The sequence below is a fragment of the Phoenix dactylifera genome, chromosome 4 (genome assembly GCF_051530095.1).
Source record: "Phoenix dactylifera cultivar Ajwa chromosome 4, Ajwa_hap1_PhDact_Kaust_v1.1, whole genome shotgun sequence".
Classification (NCBI taxonomy): domain Eukaryota; kingdom Viridiplantae; phylum Streptophyta; class Magnoliopsida; order Arecales; family Arecaceae; genus Phoenix; species Phoenix dactylifera.
In genome coordinates, this window is record NC_143193.1 from 13,774,244 (window position 1) to 13,791,009 (window position 16,766).

The following is a 16,766-nucleotide window of genomic DNA, read 5'->3' on the forward strand; positions in this document are numbered from 1 at the left end:
ACTCGTTTCAATGAAGCAATCAAAACGTTTGATTTCATCAAAAACGAAGAGGAACCGTGTGTTTACAAAAAGGTTAGTGGGAGTGCTGTCATTTTTTTCGTACTGTACGTAGATGACATTCTCCTGATTGGGAATGATATTCCCATGCTAACCTCGGTCAAGGTCTGGTTGTCAAAAGAATTCTCCATGAAAGACCTTGGGGAAGCATCCTATATTTTGGGAATAAAGGTCTATAGAGATAGATCTAAAAGGATGCTTGGCCTGTCACAGAAAATGTACATAGAGGAGGTGCTGAAGAGGTTCAGCATGGAAAACTCCAAGAGGGGTCTCTTACCCCTTAGGCATGGAATTCATCTCTCCAAGAAGATGTGCCCCAACACATCTGAAGAGATTCAACGCATGAGCAAGATTCCCTATGCATCGGCAATAGGAAGCCTCATGTATGCCATGCTGTGTACACGACCTGATATAGCTCTTGCTGTGAGTGTCACAAGCAGATATCAGTCGAATCCAGGTGAAGAACACTGGACAGCTGTGAAGAATATTCTTAAGTACTTGAGAAGAACTAAAGATTTATTCTTGGTTTTTAGAGGATCATCAGAGTTAAAAGTAGAAGGGTACACAGATTCAGACTTCATGACTGATGTCGATGACAGGAAGTCAACATCTGGATATGTGTTCTTGTGCAATGGTGGTGCGGTAAATTGGAAGAGTTCTAAACAACCGATCATTGCTGATTCTACTATGGAAGCCGAATACATCGCCGCCTCTGAAGCTGCTAAGGAAGGCTTCTGGTTCAAGAAATTCATTGCAGAGTTGGACGTGATGACATCAGATGCCATAACACTCTACTGCGATAATAATGGCGCCATAGCCCTTGCTAAGGAGCCAAGGTCTCATCAGAAGTCTAAGCATATAGAGCGGCGCTTCCATCTCATACGCGACTATGTTGAGAAGAAATATGTAGAGGTGCAGAGAGTAGACTCCGCGGATAACGTGGCAGACCCGTTCACTAAGCAGCTGAGTCAGCAAAAGACTGAAGCCCACCTTGAGAAGATGGGCCTAAGATATATGACCAATTGGCTTTAGTGCAAGTGGGAGATTGTTAGATGTATGCCCTAGAAGCCAATTTGGCTGACACATCGTTGATTCTAGGGACATAATTTTGTACTTGACTATTTATTATTGAATAAATAAAAGGCATCTTTTCATTCATATTGTTTATGTGTCTATGAATCGTCCAAGAAATTAATAAGATGATGATACATATTCTCAAGAGTTGAGAATTTGAGCCATGTATCATTGGTGATTAGTTTCTAAATGCTCTTGATCAATGGATCATCACGAGGACGGTGATCGATCCGATCAGTGCACAGATCACTTTCCTTCTGGATGGACGAGACTTGAGTCCACAGTGTAGGGACACTGAAATGATAGTGCAGGTGCTTGTTAGAGAACAAGGGTACTGAGCGTGACCAAGACAAGAAGTCACTTGGATGTCTATCCACTCGTCAGTGACTTGCTTGATGTTGCAGTAGTGTGACTGGTCCTTTGACCTGCGGTGCTTCGGCTACTCACAGTGAGGTTATTGTAGTTTGACTGCACACATACATGGTCTCTAGCCATATGGGTCCATGCAGTGTAGATTGGCTGCAGTAAGTTTACTGTAGGAGTAGGGTATGCACCTATATGGAATCTATCGACCTTGATAGATAAGGAGAGATCCTATGTGATTTATAAGACTGAGTTCGTAAGACCTCGGCCGGGGCAGTATGCACAGTGGAGAAAGAGTTTTCCACTCTCGAACTTAAGTCGAATAAATTTTGACATATGACAGACGAAGGGGTTTGACGAGTTATCCATGACCTCCGTCTTGTAGGGATCCACGATAGAAGGACTGTAACACATGACAACTGCACCTAGAGGTTCATCATTCTATTCTGCTGGGTAGCCACTACATGCTGCTAGGTGTCACTGGTGGATGGTGGGACTCATAGGGATTATCTTGATGATCGATAAACCCTAATGAGTAGAGTTGGAATCGTTCCAACCCATTGAAAGGAGTTTTCAATGATACTGAGATGGAGATCTCAATATGTCTCATTACCAGTCAGATTAGAACCTATGAGGTCACACACATTAGAGGTTCTGATTATTAGGATTGTCGATTTGTGATTTGGAATCACAATGTCAATTGTCAATAAGATTGATGTACAAAATAACCCACTAAGAGTTAGTGAGTTAAATGGAAGAATTAAATAATTATAATTAGATTATAATTAAGTCTTTTGCTGATTAATTGAGTCAAATTATGTTGGGTCTGACCCAAAGAAATTTGACTCAAATCCTAGTCAAAAGTTGGCTAGATCGAGTCTTTGAAAATCCTGCCAAATTCAGCCTTTTTCCTATTATTGGAGCCTCCCTCTTGATGCCTTATTTTGAGGGGTCAAAATAGGCAAGAGGGGGCAGCCAAGAGGACAAGGAGGGGCGTGGCCCCCTCTCCTTCTTTGCTGGGAGCCAACGCCCCTTGATTCTTTCCAAGAATCAAGGGGCCCGCCAATAAAGAAAGGCACCAGGAAACCTATTAGGAATAGGTTTCCTGGCGCATAGGGTTTTGAACCCCATAAAAAGGGAGCCCCACGTCCCATGTTTGAGGAGAAGAACTTCTCCCAGCCGTGGGGCAGCAAGAAGGAATTTTTGGGATTTTTAAATCAGCAAATAGGGAGAGAAAAGAATAAAAAAAGGTGAAGGGTTTTCTTCTTCCTTTTGAAGGCTGCACAAGGTGGGATCCTTGTGATTTCTTCTTCCTTCTTCTTCGACATCCAAGAGAGGCTTTTGCAAGGAGCTAGCACCCCGGTGAAGCCCCATCTCTGATCTTCAGCAACCTCGTGTGGATACTTGTAGAGGCCGGACGTTTGTGCGGCTACAAGGAACCAAACCACGATCATCGGTTGCGGTGTTCTTCTACCCGCACAAAGGTGAAGATGAGATCTTCATTTGAAATTTTATATTTCTGATTTTCTAGTAGTTTAACAATTCATAATTAATTATTAGATCTTAGTTTAGTCCCCATCTTAATTCAAAAGGGTTCTGAATCGTTTTGATTCAGAAAAATTTTGAAATCTACCCGATCCTGTTCCGGCGTATGCGATGCACCGGGCCCGGCATGCGGATTCCGCCGCGAACGTCGCGCCGCTGTGGGGCAATCCAACAAAACCTTACAACAAAAATAAAGAACAAGGAACTAAAGCTCCTAAATGAGCAAATAAAACAATTATGAGCTACAAAGAAGAGTTTAGAATATAATTATCCCTTTAATAAGGCTCTTCTCTTCTTTGTCAAGATTGCTTCACTCTTCAAGAGTTGGTGGAGCTCTTAATGTCTCTTGGAATCTGCTCAACCACTTTCTTTTGGCTCTTTGAATGAAGCAATTGAATGAAGCTTGCCTTGCTAGGGTTTTCTCTTGAATGCACTTAATGTCTTTTCCAAAGCTTGCTTCCTCTGATGAATACCCCCTCTTAAATACTTCTCCAACCTCCAAATAGTCCTTCCTGACCGTTGGATTGAAGAAACTACCTTTTATAGCCGTTGGAAGTCCAAAAAACACTTCTGCAGAACTAGTCGTTATCCTTCTGCCCGTGCTTGGGTCGACCCAAACTTTTCTAGGGTCGACTCAAACCACTGTTCATCAGACTTGGGGTCGACTCAACTTTTACTGGGATCGACCCTCTCAGGAACCACAGAACCTTATATTTCAGCCATTTTTCACTTGGATCGACTCAACTCTTTTTGGGTCGACTCAAGATTCAGTTGGGTCGACTCAAGTTACATTTGGGTCGACCCTCTCAGGGATTCCAGAGAACCAGTTTTTGAATGACACAGCCTTTGGGTCGACTCAAGTTCAGTTTGGGTCGACTCAAGAATAGGGTCGACTCAACTTTTACTTAGGTCGACCCAAGTACTGTTCATCCGTGCTATTTCTGCAGAAGTGTGCCAGATGGTTCTTTGAAGTGCCGGGGTCGACTCCACCAATCTTGGGGTTGACTCTTTCCACTCTTTACTGCAACTTAGAGTTAGATTCATCCATATAATTAATGAAATATACGCCAAGCAATTTTGAATATATATCATGGTAGTGCTACATACTCTTAACAATGAAAATTACTATCATCTCCTTGAGAGTACGTTTAACTTGAAACTTTGCCGAATTAAAATTTAGAATTCACTATCCCTTTTCTATAGCAAATTTTATCTCATTATTAATCATGAAAATACATCTTGATCTCATTCTCCTAATGTATCATGAGTGTATCGAGGGTGTGCCATTTATCAATGATGTATCGAGTTAATTTGCATTTCTAATTTGATATGGCCTCAATGGTTGTGTTAATCATCAAAATAACATTATCATCCTCAATCTCCCCCGTTTTGATGATTACAAAATATTAAGTGTAAGCAAATTGGAATTCATATGAAAAGTTAGATTTAACATTCATAAAGTACTTTTGGTTCAAGAGTTTCAAAGTAGTCTTATTTCGAGTTTGTATAAATGAACCACGAGCTCCCCCTATCCTATCCAAATGGATGCCAAATGAGTTTTAGCTTTGTTCCCCCTTACTCTTGTATTTCATTAAGACAAAATTTTCAAAAGTTTGTGTCAAAGCAAGAGTTTCAAGTCATGTATCGAGGCAAGAAAAATCTCTATGATTATATGGCAGAATTTAGATTTTCTTTTTGTCACATGTCTCCCCCTTAAGTATATAATATATACCTTTTATATTTTCTCCCCTATACTGTTTTTCTTATAGAATTTGCTTCTAGTTTCTCCCTTATATTTTCTCCCCCTTTTTGTTATCATCAAAAAGAATGAATAACAATGAAATGGATAGCATTGTAATGACAATCACAAAGATCATAACTCAAGAGAAACATTGTCTGTGCCAAAAGCACTATGTTCTAGAGAAGAAATACAAACTACCACAAAGAGCAAATATAAGTCAAAACAAATACAAAGTTTGGAAGATACTTTAAGATCATACTTCATGATAATGCTTTAGAAGTAATCAGCTTTAACATAGTCAACATATTTCAATCTAAGCTGATTTATATTCAATTCAAAACATAAAGCATTATGAGCATATACTCAGATATTTCTTTTTCTTTTTGACAATATCAAAAAGATTGCAAAATAATGAAACATTAAGCACAAGACAATATTTCATTCAATGTATGTCAAATTATTGCAAGCATATGAATCACGTAACTCAAGGCAATAATATCAAGACAAGATAATGAGTATAGATCAGAGCCAATTAGGGTAGTTTCAAAATTATGATGAGATCACATCAAATTTGATGATTTTAACATTCTTTTAAAGTTCTTTTACCTTTCTTTCAAAAGAAAATAAACCTGAAACAATTTTAGGGGTAACAGATATCATCAAAATCAAGAATGAAAAGTTTGGCTTTAAGAATGAGACATTTAGGATGTGAGCTAGAAGTGATCTCTAAATGTAGATTCCAAAGATAGTTTTCAAATTAAGTGTAGATGGAATCTTTTTCAAGTTATTTCAAGGAGTATCAAGAATAATATTCAAAAAAAGCACGAATAAAAATCCAACACCTTTTTTTAATATATTAAGTATGTAGCAACATGAGAGCAATCTAATTAATTTTCAGAGTATAGTATAAGAGCAGATAAAGATCAAAACTTATATACTCGAAAAACATAAGATTATGTTGAATCCTTAATTCTTAATGACTTCAAAGTTCTTTCATGATATAAAAGTATTGGGGCATAGATACCAAAATCTGAATTTATGCAATGTAGGATACATAAAATTCAGGGCTTTGAAACTTCTTTTAAAGCTTTCTTAAATACTTTCTTTTACTCCTTTAAAGATCATAGCATCAAAATCAATTAAAATGAATTGTCTCAAGATTAAAACACTAAAGTGCAAGCCAATAAGAGCTCATTCGTAGATTCCAAAGTAAATTTTCAATACTAAGATAAATGGAATCCTTTTCACTTAGTTTTCAAAACAAGTGATTTACCAATTAAGTACAGATGAAAATTCAACTTTCAAAAGATATTCAATGAAGCACAAAGTCTAATACCAAAATATGCTTAAATTGATATCAGTTTGAAACCAATTTTACATTAAAAGCATGCTAAAAGTCCTTTGCCAAATTTACATAGAGTAATCTTTAATGTGAATTTACAAGATTAAGTTCTATATGATCTCTCCCTCTAAAATTTTCTTTCTCCTCCTTAATTAATTATTCCATTTGAGAGTTTAGAGTTTGAAGATAATTTTCAATAAAGAAATTGAGTATTTAAAGCTCCCCCTCAAAAGATGCATTTTCTTTCAAACTTTCTTTTCTTCTATAATATCAAGAATGTAGAGTGATCCAGAATTTTTTTAAAATTTATAGCAATCACTCTTTTTTTTTAATCTTTCAAGAATAAATTATATTTCCTCTTAATTTTTTTTTGAATATGTATGAAAATATTAATCAGAAAATAATTCTTTCGAAGCTCAAATTTCTTTTAAAAGTAATTACATTTTCTTTCCTATAAGAATTATTGGAGTGAGTTGAAATATTTTAAGCCTTAGGATCATTAACTCTCTTCTTAAAAATAGCTTTTCTTTTTAATGATAGAAGCATTTAATTATGCAGGAGTGTATATTCAAAATATTAATTTCTTAGTTATAGTTTTTCAGCAATGTATATATGAAGCACGATAAATCTTTTTAATATCAAAATAACATCATATATTTAGAAATATTTGTTCGCAATTAAGATCATTGGAAAACACATCATTTAGACCAATTTTAATACACTTATAAGATAAAAAATGATATGTTTCAAATGCGTATCGGAGCAAACAACCAAGGTATCAAAATTAATTCTATTTTTCTTAAGCTGTAGTTTTTATCTAAGAATCATAGTAAATTATTCTCCAGCATGATGCAATCTTTGAAGCATATAATGAAAATTACAAAAATATGACAGTAGAAGTATTTTAAATTAAGTTTAAGCCTTCATTACAAAATCAGATTCTGAATTTCATAAAAATTTTCAAAGAAGCTTTCAAAATTATAATTTGAGATATGCATCTTCTATGTTGTAGCTCATCTTAAATTAATAAGATTGAAAACACGTATTTCAAAAATATTAGAGCACATCCAGATTCTTTGTAATTCATATTGTATTTTGGTACAAATTGGAGGACATTATGTATTAATGTTAGGCAAATTGGAAGATAAATTAGAATCAATATATTCTGCCTAATTTGCAAATTCGGATTATTCGTTTCTTTTATTTTTCAGATGATATTCATTAAAATAAAAGTATCCTTCTCTTCTCCTTTTACAAATATATTCAACTTTCAGATTTCAAAGGTAATCATGAACGACAAATCTGAAATTTCTTTCAAAAATATGATTAGACGAGTATAAGAGAAATTCAAAATATCATTGATGGGCATGGAATGCAAGTGAAAACAATTTTCATTAGGCTTTAGAACACAAGTTATTTCGAAGTCAAAAGTGAAACAAAAGCTTGTGTGCAAAGTTAAAGCCTATTTCAAATTTATGAATATCATAAAAGAAAAAAGAAATTGCTATTGGTAGAAATGTGTTTCAAACAAGTTGTTCAAACATGGAGCATTACAAGTTATATTTAAAGAAGATATTTGTTATCTAAATACATAATTCAAAACATCAAGTCACATGCAAAACATAATATGCATTAAGTCATAACATTATGTATTAAAGCATTAAGAACAATCATGTCAAGGATCAAAATCAATTTTTTTTTAAGTAAAACTTCCTCTACTTAAATATAATTCTGCATTGATTTTAAGATACGTTTTCAAGTGATTGAAATTTTATTTGACTTTTCACAAACTCCTTATACACTTTTATTTATCTTGTCATTCATTCCCTCATTTTTATGAATTTCTTTCTTTAAGCAGTCAATGAACATTTTGATCTTCATTTCTGTTTAGTTTTACTTTTATATGCTCTATAGTGCCGGGTACTACCACTAGCCTCTCCATTGGTACCATCTCTATAATGAGCAATATAGAAAGATCAAATCATTTTCTTTAACAACAAAATATTCACTCCCAACTCTCCCTGTTTAAATATAGTTTATTATGGATTTTATTCCTTTCAAAAATAAGTTTCACAAATGTACTGAATATATTATGCTTGTTTTGTTTTTACTTAAGATTGGAGTATTTACTTAGTTTTTTATTTTTCTTAAGCAATGTTCATTTTCTTTTTCTTTATCTCTCTCTCTCTCTTTGTTATTTTCAAGTAATTTACATGAAAGAGCATAATAAATGATGACCCAAAGATTGATTCATAGATTGATTTTGATGATCACAACACCTTGAAGTATAGATACTAATGTTTATGTTGCAAGGAGAAAGATATTTATTTTGCAAGGAACATAGCAAGTTGGAAGAACACAAGAAGGCCTCCAAAAGCACTCAAGAAAAGTTAGAAGAAAGCTACAATTCATTGGCCCAACTTTAAAGTTCAAAAGATTCAAATTGGAGGAGCAAATTCAAAGGAAAATTCAAAAGAATAGTCTTCGAGTCGACTCCTGAGGAATTCGAGTCGACTCCAATGGTTGCCGGGTCGACTCCAAAGAAAGCGAGAGTCGACTCTCAGTGGTACACAAGGAAAAACTCAGAGAAGCAGTTTTTGGACACTGAGATTCGAGTCGACTCTCACAAAGTCCGAGTCGACTCCAAAGACAGCGCAACCCCAAGACAGAAGACGGTATTTTCGTCTCTGAGAGGCGAGTCGACTCCAAGACAAGTCGAGTCGACTCCAAGGCAGCGCGGCTCCAAAATACAGAGGATCAGTTTTCCGACTCTGAGATTCGAGTCGACTCCCAGACAGCTCGAGTCGACTCCAAGGCAGCACTACACTAAGATGGCAGAAGACCAACTTTCGAAAACTGAGAGCCGAGTCGACTCCAAGGAAGTTCGAGTCGACTCCAAGACTGGACGAGCCAAAAGACAGAGGATCGGGAGTTCGGACTCTGGGATTCGAGTCGACTCCCAGGATAGTCGAGTCGACTCGAGTGGACAAAATTCAAATTTGGAACAGTTGCCGAGTCGACTCCGGAAAAGCTTGAGTCGACTCCCGCTACAGCCGAGTCGACTCCTGATCGCGCGAGTCGACTCCAAACCCAACGGTCATATTGTCAGGAGCTGCAGACTGGTTCCAACGGCTCTATTTTTGTCTCTAACGGCTATATTCTTGTTTCCACTCCATCTAAAGCTATAAAAACAAGAAGAGAGCTAGGGGAGAAGGCATGGAAGTGGGAGAGATCATCTAGGAAAGAGATCTCAAAGAGATTACAAAGGAAATCTCCCATAAGCACAAAAGGGCCATCCAAAACGAAATAGAGAGAAGAAGAGCATCCAAGTGAATCCGAAAGCTTCCTCTCCATCCGTGTGCTGCCTCGGGGATCCTCTACTTCATGCCAAATCAGAGGAGGATCAAGTAAAGAAGAAGCCGAGCTCCTCCATCTTCAAAACTCGTTTGAGGGCTTCTCTTTACTCTATTTGTTTATATTGTCATATCTGCTTGTTTAAGAAGCTTTGATTTGTTTTTATTCTTTGTTTTAATATCTTGTAACTTGATTCAATCAAGGGATTGAATCAAGGGGTTAAAGGTTTGTTGGTGAGCCAAAGGGAAAACCAACGGTGTAAGGTTTGTTGGTGAGCCAAAGGGAAAACCAACGGGATTAAGGTTTGTTGGTGAGCCAAAGGGAAAACCAACGGGGTTTAGGTTTGTTGGTGAGCCGAGGGTAAAACCAACGTGTAAGGATTTGATTGTGAGCCCGGGAAAACAATCGGAGTGGTTCTAGTCGGTGAGCCTGGGAAAACCGACCGAGTTCGTTGTGCGCTCGTAAAACAACAAGTTGGGTTGTGAGCTTGTAAAACAACCGGCTGTAATCGGTAGGATTATAGTGAAATTCCCAAGAGGTCTTGGGGAGTGGATGTAGGTGCTGGGGTGCACCGAACCACTATATGTCCTTTGTGTTTGTAATGCCTCTAGTTATTGTCTAACTAACACACTTACTTACTTAGATAAATTGCTTGCTTAATTCTTATCCGCACATCCTTTAGTTGCAAGCATATTTAATCAAGTCGAAGTCTATACATCAAACCCTTGCTAAGTTTAACTTTCACTGTGCATCTAGACAACTTAGCATAGTTAATCAAAAAGTTTTAGAAGTAGTTTAAAAGTTTTAAAAGACCCAATTCACCCCCCCTCTTGGGTTGTCACCTTGGGCAACAAGTGGTATCAGAGCAGGTGCTCAAATATTATTTGTAGTCTTAACCGACTAGAGCCAAAGATCATGACAACTCAAATAGATAGTTTTCTAGGAGAAGGACAATCAATTGATACACCACCACTATTTAATGGCATAAACTATACACATTGGAAAATACGCATGCGCATCTTTATTCAATCACAAAACTATTATTTATGGAAAATCATAATAAATGATCTTCACACACTCTCTCAAACTTTTAATGAAAAGGATTTAGCACAATTGAATGCTGATGCCATGAACCTTTTATATTGTGCATTAGATAGGAATGAGTTTAATTGCATATCTTCTTGCATGACTGCTAAAGGAATATGGAATATGCTTGAAGACAAATATGAATGCACTAACAAATCTGAAACATCATGTGTAGAAGGAGAGCAGTATCATATTGAAAATCCATGCTTGGTGGCACATGAGGTACATGCTGGAACTGAAAGCAATTTTACATTTGATGAACTCCACGATGCCTTTTCTGATTTGTATTTAGAATATAAGAAACTTGTTTGTAAGAACAAGAACTTGAAGAATGAAAATCAAATTCTAATAGATGAAAAACTGAAACTAACTAGTAAAACTGAAATCTTAATTAAAGAAAATCAAGAACTAAATCAGAAAAACCAACTTCTCACTGAAAGCCATGATAAACTTAAGAAAAATAATGAATTGCTTTCAGAAGATAACAAAAGATTAACTAAAGAAGTTGACAAATTAAAACCTGTTGTTGAAAGATTTACTTTGAGCTCTGAAAAGTTGAATCTAATGATAAATAATCAAAGAGCTGAATTTGATAATATTGGATTGGGATGTCAACCTTGGTACACCCAAAAATCTTTCAAGAATATGTTTGTTAAAACAGTTTCTAATCATTTTAAAATAGATTCTTATAATGCTGATAAACAGGAACAAAGGTTATGCAAAATCTCTTCTGTTCCTAAATCTGTACATTACAAATTTGATAAACCTAAAAGGCAAAAACAGAAAACTGAAGGATTATCTACCACTCATGTTAAATCCATGTTTGTTAAATTTAATAAGAAGATGCAGAAATACACTTCTTGTAGTCCAAAAATCTGCAAGCCTATGGACAAAATAGCTATTAAGAAAATATGGGTTCCAAAAGGAACAATAATAGCTAACCTGCAAGGACCCAAAAGAGCTTGGGTTCCTAAGTTGAAAATCTAAATATTTTCTGCAGGTGTGTCTAGCACTCAAGGCTCCAACAAAAGATGTTAAATTGGACATTGGGTGCTCTAGACATATATTAAAGAATAAAACTTAAATGTAATCAAGAAAAATAATTAAAATAGAAGAAATAACTTCAAATTTCTCCATCTTTCTATATTATACTTTACTTATTGTTGGATAAGTTGCTAGATGATTAATCAATTTATTAAGATTAACTCTATGAATTCTCTATATGCTTGATTGAGAGCTTTTATCCATGGCATTATTGTTTATTGATCATAGATAAGAAAATGTGTACTTGGTATGCCTTTGAATATTGCACTATAAATACCAAGATTAAAGAAACCATCTTTGGCATATAATATCAACTCATGCGAGTATGGATTTAATTTCAAAAGACTTTGGCATTGGCTTACTTAGAGTATCTTCTGAAAGGTCAAAGTTTGCTATGCATGTTAACTAAGGAAACAAACAAGAATCAATTTCTAAATCTAAAGATGTTGTTTCTATCACTGAGTTTTCAAAAGCTTACATTGGATTTGTTCTTGGCAAATAAAACTGAAGTATTTTCTGTATTTGCTAAATCCTGTAAAAGTGTTTCAAATGAAAAAGGTTTCCAAACTGTGAAGAATCATGACACAGTGTTGAAAACCAAAATCCTGATAAAAGTTATACAGAAAATAATATTAAATCCAATGATTTCAGCACCAAGGACACCATAAGTAAAATAGAATTAATAGAATTCTTGAAGAAATGAAAAAGACAATTATGTATGATAGTCATCTATTTAAAAGACTATCATCACTGCTTGTCATACATATGACTTCTATTAAATCTATTTTTGATGAAAATTTTGATCTTCTGAAAAATGGAAAATGAACCATTGCATATCCTTTTCAGTCGTACATGTTATGCTTGATATGCTCTTATGAAAATAATGCCAAATCTGATAAAGATATTTCTATTCTTGGATATCATTCATCAAGCAATGCATATAGAGCATTCATGAAAAGATTCTAGTTGTAGAAGTATCAATTCATTTTGATTCTTTATGAGACTAGTGATTTATTATCAAGATACTAAAATTATATGGTTAATCTTTTACATATAACAATCTGAAAAACTTGTTAATAATTAGAACCAAATTGGATTTTTCAGATATGCTCTTAATAAAAAAAAAATTTTTGACTATTAAAAGACTAAATTAAGAAAAGATAAAATAGATCTTGATAAGATTCTTGCATAATTAGAAGTAAAAATCACCTTTATCATTTATTTGCTTTACGAGCGTTATTTTCTATCAAATGAATGTGTAGAACACACTCTTGTGTGGTTATTTCATTAAAAAGGAGATCTATGTAAAATAACCACCATACTTAAAAATACACATTACATATATGATAAAGCAATATGAGATTTGATACAAGCATCAAAAACTTAATATATAAAAGCTTAAGTAAATTTTTTGATAGAAAGCAATAGTGATAAATCTATGGATCAAAAAGAAGAATTTGTAATATTTTATTTGCTCAAAGAATGCATTGATGACATCAGTTTTGGTTCTACTAATGAAGAGTTATATGAAGATTTTACTTAGCTCATGTAAGGTGAGTTTGAAATATGTGTGATGAATGAATTAACATCTTCTCTCAAACTCCAAATTAAGACAAACAAGAAAGGGGATCTTCATTGACCAATGTTAGTCCACAAGAACACTCTTATAGAAGATTGGCATGAAGAAGGTACATCTAAGACCCCATCTTGTAGAATTTGAATAGGATGAGCAAAGTAGATCTATTGTTTAAAGTTGTATTGAAGATTGATAGAATAATTATTTCATCATACAGCTAATAGACCAGAATGTATGCTCATTATGTGCACTTGGGCAAGACTTCAATCTAACTTTAATGAATCTTATTTTATTGATAACAAATAAATCATAATCTGAATTTCTGATAGAAACAACTGTTTAAGATAAAATTGATTAAAACTTAGCTAAAATATCTTATTGATAATTATCTTAAACAAATAGAATCTAAACTAAATTATTTTTGAAAATAAGAAATTGAATTGACCTTGATAAATCTTCTATTGCCTCACATGCTTGTCCTTGAACTATCTTGGTTAATGAAACTATCTCTTTAGTTCAAGTGAAATGTGCTTGCTTATATTTAGGCAATCTCTTGAGTAAAGTGATTCAACATTTGATTATTGTCATATCTTATGATTGAGTCATCTAGTTTAAATAAAAATATGTTGGTTGAATGTTTTGTATCTTGAAGAAACTAATGACCTCCTTTCAAGAAAGAAAAGGAGTTTGTTAATAATGCAGGATCCTTGAGCAAGAAAATGAGAGATCTCAACTTGAAGGATATCTCCATGTAAGATACAATAAACATTCACATGCAAACAAGAGAGAGGACCTTCTTCAGCCAAAAGTTCATACATAAGAAATCTAGTAGGTATTTGACTGAAGAATGCAGAATGAAATGGTAATTCTAGATACTTCTCTCATAAATTAATTGAGCAAAGTCAATAACTTAAGTCTTATTACGACATGATTAAAGTCTTTAATTATTAATTTTTGATATCATGTCTATAATTGATTGAATTGTACTTTTAGAGAGTGTTTCATGGTTTGCCAAAACTAGAATATATCTTTGCATATGTCATAACCATGAAATACACAAGTATATGCTTAAAATTTTGATGTAAAATAACTTATGAGAAGTTATGAATCCATGAGCATAATGAAAATGTTGTTTGCATGATACACATATAAATGATACACAAGATAAATTCTTTATTCTGCTCTTTCGTGTAAATTACTTGAGAATAACAAAAAGAGAGAGAGATAAATAAAAGAAAATGGATATTATTCAAGAGAAGTAAAATCCAAGTAGAGGCAAATACCCCAATCTTAAGGAAAAGCAAAACAAGCATAATATATTCGGCACATTTGGAAGGGATAAAATTCGTAATTAATTACACTTAAACAGGAATAGTTTGAAGTGAACTTTATAAATTTTCTATATTGCTCATCATAGGGATGGTGCCAATGGGGAGGCTAGTGGTAGTACCCGGCACTATTTGACCCAACTATTCGGTGTAGGGCATATTAGGGACGGCACAAGAGGGAGGCTAGTGGTAGTACCTCGTGCCCCTTCCAACTCCACCGGATAGGGAGCAAATAGAGTATAGAGCATAAGAAAGTTATAAATGAAAGACAAAGTTAATGAAAGTAGAATTAAGTCAATTTTTTTTTAATCACTTGAAAACACACTTTAAGGATAAAATCATTGCAAGATTATATTTAAATAGGGGGAGTTTATTTGAAAAATATTGATTTGGATCCTTGACATGCTTGTTCTTAATATTTTAATGCATGATTTAACACATGATTTATTTTGCATATGGTATGATGTCTTGATTTATTGGTTCTCAATGTTTTGTAATGCTTCATCCTTGGACAATTTGTTTGAATGTTTGAATTGCTACATAACATCTTTTGTTTGGTTCTATTGAAAAGAAATTTCAGATTTGTCGTTCACAATCATCTTTAAAATCTGAAAGTTAAATAAATTTGTAAAAAGGAGAAGAGAAAGATATCTCTATTTAGGCAGAATGAATTAATCTTGATCTATCCTTCAACTTGCCTAAATTTGGTATATAATGTTCAAATTCGTACCAAAACTCAACATTTAATACAAAGATTCTGAATATGCTCTTATATGTTTGAAATATGTATTTTCAATCGTAATGATTTAAGATGAGCTATAATGTGGAAGATACATATCTCAAATTATGATTTTGAAAGCCTCAATTGAAAATCCTATGTAATTCAGAATCTGATTTTGTATACAAGCTTAAACTCAATATGATTTCTAAATAAAATCTTAATGTAAGAAAAACAGAATTAATTCTGATGCCTTTGGTTGATTGCTCCGATACGCATCCGAAACATATCATTTCTTATCTTCAAAGTGTACTAATATTGGTCCAAATAATGTGTTTTTCGATGATCTTGATTGCAAACAAAAATTTCTAAATATATGATTTTATTTTGATATTAAAAAGATTTATTGTGTTTCATGAATACATTGGTGAAAAACTATGATTAAGAAATTGAGTTCTAAAAATATATATATTTCAATAATCATCTATATGTTTTTCTCCCCTACATTATTAAACACTTCTATCAATAGAGTGAATGATCTTAAAGCTAGAAATATTTCAGCTCACTCAAATGATTCTAAAAGAAAGAAAATGTAAATGCGGTTGAAAGAAACTAAGCTTCAAATGAATCATTTTCTGATTAATATTTCTACACATTTTCTCTAAGATTATGAGAAAGCATAACTTGTTCGTAAAGGATTAGAAAGAGTAATTACTACAAATTTTGAAATAATACTAGATTACTCTACATTCTTGATATTACAGAATTTTAGTGTTATTCACGTTTATCACTAAAGTCTGAAATTCAACAATTAAGAATGATTAAAGAAGTACGCATCTTTTGAGGGGGAGCTTTAGATATTCAGTATCTTATCCTAAAGTTACTTCAATTTGATGTATACCTTAAATCTTATGGATTGATTTTTATGAACTTCCTTATATTGCAAGACATGCTTTAAATTACCTTGAGATGAGTTCTATAAAGGTTGTCTTATCTCAAACCTTGAGTCTTATGAAAATAAGCTGAAACTTATAGAAAATATATTTTTGAGATTGACAATTTTATTGAACATTATCTTAGGATTCTAAACTCTTAAATGGAATGATCAATTGAGGGGGAGAAAGAAAATTTCAGAAGGAGAGGTCTTATGGAACTTAATCACATAAATCTATAACTAAAGGAGAGAGAAAGAATACTAAATGAAAAGTGATTCTAATACTCTCCAATATGTATCATCTGAAATTTAAATCTGAAAATCTTTATGATACACCTTGAGGCGTGTTATTTGGTTAGTATATCTCATGCATCACTCTTGAACCAAATTGCAAATCTTAAGAGCCTCTAATTTAATGAAAAAGGAGGAGAACAATGTATTAAATTTTCTTGAGTATCTCTTAGAAAATCTATTTTGAACCTCACTAATGAGTTTTAATTGGCTTACTCTTTAGAACTTCTATTTTGTGCCAATTCATTATTTTATGTATCAAATTGTGCTTATTTTCTAAAGGAATAAAAGAAAGTCTTTAAAAGAGCTCTAA